Raw genomic sequence first — 7,157 nt, 5'->3', positions numbered from 1 at the left:
CTAATGGATCATTAAACAATGATATTGAGGAGAGGATTAGACAGGCTTGGGGAGCTGTTGGAATGTTGAAAACTGTCTGGAATAATAATATGCTTTTGGTACATACTAAAGTGAAAATTTACAAGTCCATGGTTAGACTAATTTTAATTTACGGGCATAAGTCATTGTACAGTACAATTGTAACAGATCAGAAAGTATTACGATTTGAGAATAAAATACTGACAAGGATTCTTGGGGTAAAGTGGCAAGACAGAGTTACAAATGCAAGAGTAAGGGATATTACGGGAGTGGAACCAGTTAACGAATATGTGAGACTGTCTCGCTGGATGTGGCTGGGGCACACATACAGAAAAGAGGGTAGTTTAATACAGGATGTGCCAGAGTGGACTGCTAGAGGAAGAAAAGGTAGAGATAGGCCGAGGGAAACCTGGTTAAGGACAATGAAAAAAGAAGCAGGAGAGGAGTGTTGGTGGGACCTGAGGGAGATGGCAAGAGACAAATATTGGTGGAGAGAGTTCATCGAGGCCCTATGCATCCCGTGGGGTGCCACAGGAAATGTTATATATATATATATATATATATATATATATATAGATAGATAGATAAATATATGTATATGTATGTATATAGATAGATAGATAAATAGATATTATATATATATATATATATATATATATATATATATATATATATATATATATATATATATATAATAAAATCATAATCAGCCGTTTGAGTATCCACTGCAGGACCGGCCTATCCCGACCGAAGTCGGGACGATACAGCCAATGTATGTCTACGAAGTGGCTTAGGCTGTCTATTAGAGATTGAATGTAGGGTGAGAAGTGCTTGTAAGTGTAACTGTAGTGTTGGAGTGGCTTTGGATGTGTGTGTAGTCTGTGAACCAAGTGCAGGCCCACTGGGTGCAAGCATACTTTACAGTAAGTGACATTGGTTCAACCACAGCACCCCTTGTGTCCGCCAATGCAGTACGTGGCCGGGTGAACACTCCCAAATTTTATTACCCTGGCGGGGCGCGAACCCTGGTTCACCCGTGTACGAAGCACACACTCTACCACTGTACCACAGAGGCGTGATATATATATATATATATATATATATATATATATATATATATATATATATATATATATATATATATATATATATATATCCCGTTTGGGGCTAAGATGCGAATGAATGTGTTTGAATGGATGAGTAAATGGAGAGTGAGTCGTCCTGTCTCGGTTACCTCCCTTTCCTTGAGGGAAGCAGCCTAGATATATATATATATATATATATATATATATATATATATATATATATATATATATATATATATATATATATATATATATATATATATATATATATATATATATATATGTGTATATGTGTATATATATGTGTATATGTGTATATATATGTGTATATGTGTATATATATGTGTATATGTGTATATATATATGTATATGTGTATATATATATGAATATATATATATATATATATATATATGTATATATATATATATATATATATATATATATATATATATATATATATATATATATATATATATATATATATATATATATATATATATATATATATATATATATATATATATATATATATATATATCACTGCTATCTGGCACGTTCCCAGGTGGTGGATAGGGGATGACCCTGAAGATAGACGAGGTACCGTCTGAATCGGTACGACCCATGGGACCCCCTACAGATATATAGGGATCCACCGATTATGATGAAAATGGCACAAATTATACACCTCACCAAAAACTACATGGCAGGGAGGTGAGATTATTTGCCACAATCCTCCCAACCAAACATGAATTTTATTGCAAATTATTTGACGAGCGATCTTACTGGATCATCATCTTCAAAAGGTCTAACCGCACTCCCTCCTGTACTTACTGGCAGTGTGTCACGGAAAGTGAGTATTCACCGTCTTTGACGATAGAGACTGGGGTAGTAAACAAATTTATATCCATGAAGATGTATGTTTACAATGTAAGAAGCCTTGCAGAAAACTATAAACTTGATACCTTAATGACTGAATTAGAAAACATTGGCTGGGATGTTGTACGTTTTAGTGAGATCTACTGAAAACAAGAAAAAGTAATTCAGCTCGAAGATAGCAACACCTATTTTACAATAGAGACAGGCAAAATGGAAGAGTTGGTGATGGAGGATTTCTAATTAACAGATATCTTGCAGACAACATTGTTAAATTCAGGAGTGATTCTGACAGAGCAACATGGGTTATAATTATATAGTACTACACAAAAAATACTCCCTGAAAGCAACACAAGTATATGCACCGTCTTCTCAAAGCTCAGATGACGAAATATAAACAATATATGTCGACATCTCCCAGATTATGGAAAATGAAAAGACCACAAATACTATACCCATGGGAGACTTCAGTGCCAAAGTTGCGAAATCAAAAAATGGAGAAGCATATATGGGAAAATTTCCTGTGGGAGAAAGGAATGCAAGAGGAGAAATGGTGGTAAATTTTGCTGATGTGTATAGCATGAGGACAATGATCACATTCTTTCAAAAAAAAAAAAAAAAAAGGACCTGGAAAAGTCCAAATTGAGAAACAAAAAATGAAATCGACCTCATTATAGCAGATAAGAATAACACATTCATAAATGTCGAGGTTATCAACAAAGTAAATATAAGAAGTGACCACAGATCGGTGGGTTGCACAGCCAGATTAATTTCAGAAGTGAACAAAGATTACTAAAAATAAAAAGATATCCCCAATAAAAGTAAGCGAAAACAAAGCAGCCTTTCATTTAGAAATAAAGATTATATTTCAGGCTCTAAGCAATGCTGAGTGCGACATTGATGAGTTGAATGATAGACTAAAAAAAAGTGCTAAGAGAATCAGCGGAGGTAGTAGGAAGAGCTAATTCAACCAAAACCAACAAGTATTCGGGAAAGACACTTGAACTCATGAAAAGAAGAAAGGAAAGGAAAGTCAAAACAAAGAAAGATGAAACGGAACGGACGGAATTATATAAGCTTATCAACAAGAGACATAGGGAAGAAAAAAGAGAAACATGGGTAGAATCAAAAGACACCACCAAAAAAAGAAATGTCGGAAACAGGTCCAAAGTAAAATGACACTAGGAACGAATTATATCACTGAAATACAAAAACGGTGAAGTCATTGAAATTTAATGACTTCACCGTTTTTGAAATTCAGTGATATTTTTTTTGCTAATCTCTTGATTTAATCAAGAGATTATATGGTGAAGCGAGTTTGAGAATTTTACAAAGAACTGTATGAATCAAAGACAATAATACCGATAGATAAGTTTTCAGTTGACACAAGTGACATGCCTGAGGTAACAACAGACGAAGTAAACATTTCTCTTAAAAATATGAAAATAGGGAAAGACCCATGAGAAAATGGAATAGTACTAGATTTACTGTTGGATTCAGGAGTAGAAGTACAAAACTGGCTCGCCCACTTATATACTCAGTGTATAAAAAAGAAAAATCCCCAAACCATGGTGTAATGCAATGGTTATTTTACTTTACAATAAGGATGACTCAAAAGATCTTAGTAACTATTTATCCATTAGTCAGTTATTTACTAACTCTTTACGAAAGTCCTTACAAGCAGAATAACAACTAATTTAGAAGAAAGCCAGCCTCGTGAACAGGCAGGATTACGAAGCGGGTCTTCAGTTACTGATCATCTACACACAATAAATCAGCTAATTGAGAAAACTACAGAATATCATAAACCACTGTGATTAGGTTTGTTGATTACGAAAAAGCTTTTGACTCAGTGAAGCACATAGCAATTATAAATTCATTGCGAGAACAAGGAGTAAATGAGAACATTGTAAAACTGCTCGAACACATATAGTAAGAGGGAACTGCTACATTTATAATACATAATGACTAGAAAAACAAAAAAATAAAATTGAGAAGGTTGTGCGTCGGGAAGGTACAGTTTCACCAAAATTATTTATAGCATGCCTAAAAAGTGTTTTCAGAAAGCCAGACTGTGAAAACAAAGGAGTAAACTTAGATGGAGGAAAGCTAAAGCATTTAAGATTTGGATGTGACATCTCTGAAAGAGTAATGACAGTGCAAGAAATGTTAAATGACCTGAACGAAAAAAGCCTCAGGGTAGTGCTAAAGATGAACCGGAGTAAAGCTAAAATAATCTTTAATCCAAATACACCAAAGAGCGTCATCAGAATAAGTGAGGATATTCTTGAAGAAATCAAGGAGTACAATTACTTGGGGCAAATATTAAAATTAACGAAAGACCATGCTAACGAAATAAATAACGCATTACAACTGGATGGAAAGATTTCGGAAAACATAGAGACATCATGAAATTTAGTTTGCCAATGTGTGTGAAACAAAAAGTCTATATATAACGAATGTACAATTCCAGCACTGACCAGCGGTTCTCAGACCAGGAATCTGACAAAATCGATGAAAAATCAATTTATCCGCTCTCAAAGGGCAATGGAAGGGTCAATGTTGGGAATATCTCTAAAAGACAGGAAAAGATCTACCTGGGTGTGAGAGCAGACTAAAGTCAAAGACATTATGGAAGTTCTAACAGAACAGAAATGGAGATGGGCAGGTCATGTAGCAAGAATAAGGGATAACAGATGGAGTAAGATGATGACTGACTGGACTTCAAGATATATATATATATATATATATAACTCTCACAACCAATGAACTACAACCATCTTCAATCAACTACAAGTAACAACTCAACGAGTCGTCTGTATAATCTTCTACACGCACCTACAAGTAGCAGCAGTCTTCATCCTACAATGAGTAAATCACAAGAAAAAAGGACCACGAATACCTCGAGGAAGAAAAACAAAACAAACAAACGGAAAGTGAGACACGACTCACAATTCACAACTACCAGACCTCACCCTCCTCTCTCTGCTACCGTCCCCCAACCTCCACCGCTGACGCAGGAGTGAAGAGGTCAAGACGACGAAGCAAATACCAAGTCCATATTCACAACTCATCTTACTCACTCATCTTCACTCAAGTTACTCATCGCTACTCATTTACTCACCACAGCTACCAGTGTGGGAAGCCGACGTCACCATGTGCTGAGATGACATCACAACGCGAGCTTGCCACGCCAAGCAACGTGCGACTGACACCAGGCACTTCTCACCCACTACTCATTACTCATTATTCACATAACTCCTATTCATACTCATTTATTTCCACAGTATTGAGTTGGAAATTCGACGTTCTATGCTGAGGTTTGCCTAGGACAGCTGTTAACCACCACAAGCACCAGGCCATGGAATTTCCTGAGTAATATCGTCCATCAACACAGCACTAGAATTATCAAGAGATCTTCAATCAAACCTGCATTTTTCTTCCGAGATCGACTTTTGTATCGACACACCTCTACGATCTGTATCAAGTGGGTAAAATTATACTTACTCATTTCTTCAACTTCTTTTACTTATTTCTATATATACACGTATACACTCACTATCTATCATTTATTTCAACTTATTTACTCATCTATTTTGTTAGGACATAAATAAACAAAAGGCGTATTTCATAACACCATATCTTAATGACAGGAATATTTTCGCCACCACCCACGTTAATACCAGATGACACCCAATTAGCCACAACAACAGACTCACAATTAAGAGAGCACCAAGGCAACACACCCCTTGTACAAACCTCACCACAAACTAAAGACCAAGAAACAAATACGGCAGCTTCAGATGATGAGTGGGAAACCCTGTCTGACGTAGCAAGTGAGGACTTTGTCACTGACTTGCACACGTATGCCAACATACTTAACAGGGTTCACCGGTCCGGTCGTACATATTCCACCATTCCCTCACACAACAATAAACAAGTCCAAGTTGAATTAACAGAGCAAACAGTGAAAATGAATCAAGAAACAAATACCGCTGATCTAACAACCACACCTCATGTGTTTGTGTATCACGAGGATAAAACTGCCCCAAAATTCTCTGGCACAGACAAAGATCGCATTGATGTCATTTCATTAGTCAGTCATTGCGAACAAATGTTCATCAAGCGCCACATACTAGATGAACAAGAGAAAATTGCTATTTTTTCATCTTGCATAAGCCAGGAAAGATGTCCAGCAAGCAATTTACTGCGCTCAGATAAGCTCCATAAGGCTAGGACATATGATGAATTTAAAACTGAATTTTTGAAGAAATTTTCTGGAGGTATGAACTTCTTGCCAGGTATAATTCCAGAATTACATAAAATTGTAGATCTTGTAAGGGAGCACACTACAAACCATATGCTCAGTGAAATAACTGCTGATGTCTCCACAGTCAAAAGAACATTGTTAGTTACTTTGGAAAACTCAAATTGGATAACAGATGATGGAAAGATGTCCCCAGACCTCGTCGTGGACATCATTGGTTATGTAGCTGCCTTGTGTAAATTACCTGATAGGACCCTTAAGATCGCCAAGACGATCGCGTACACCCCAGGAATGTGCTTGCTAGACTTAATGAACGAGGTAGAGATGCAGTGCAGTAAAGCAGGTATGGTCGACACACATGCACATTCTAGTAGAATGAGGGTACCTGAGACAGTATCAGCTGTTAAAACATCTACACCGACCCCAAACAGAGAACAAAATCGATCGCGACCCGAAAGCAGGCAGACCAAACAACCAAACATGACAAGGCCTCAATCACAGACGCCGTGCTACAGGCAGTTTCATAAGTTTTCGCGCAGCCCGAGCAGGTCTGGCGCCATAAACAACACTACTTATGGGAAATCACATCGTAGGTCACAGTCAAGGGATAGGTCCATTCTATGTCATTATTGTGCAAAACCAGGACACACAAGGTATGAACGCTTTATCAAAGCAAAAGAGGACAAACAAAAGACACAAGGATTTGGTCCTTACTGTAGGCATCATAGATACCAAGGGCACTGGACCAGTGATTGCAAAACAGTAGAAAAAATTGTTTCTATGTTCAAATCGGGGGAAGACCAAGTCATGACAAAAAACGAACAAACGTCAAGAAAAACAAGTCTAAAATTCACATAGGAGGCATGTTGGGAAATGAGTGTATCTTGATACCAGCTGTATGTGAGGATCAAAA

This window comes from Coenobita brevimanus, chromosome 30 (assembly GCF_032717465.1).
Source record: "Coenobita brevimanus isolate Jiangsu-jjx chromosome 30, ASM3271746v2, whole genome shotgun sequence".
NCBI classification, from domain to species: domain Eukaryota; kingdom Metazoa; phylum Arthropoda; class Malacostraca; order Decapoda; family Coenobitidae; genus Coenobita; species Coenobita brevimanus.
Note: the sequence above shows the minus strand (reverse complement) of the source record.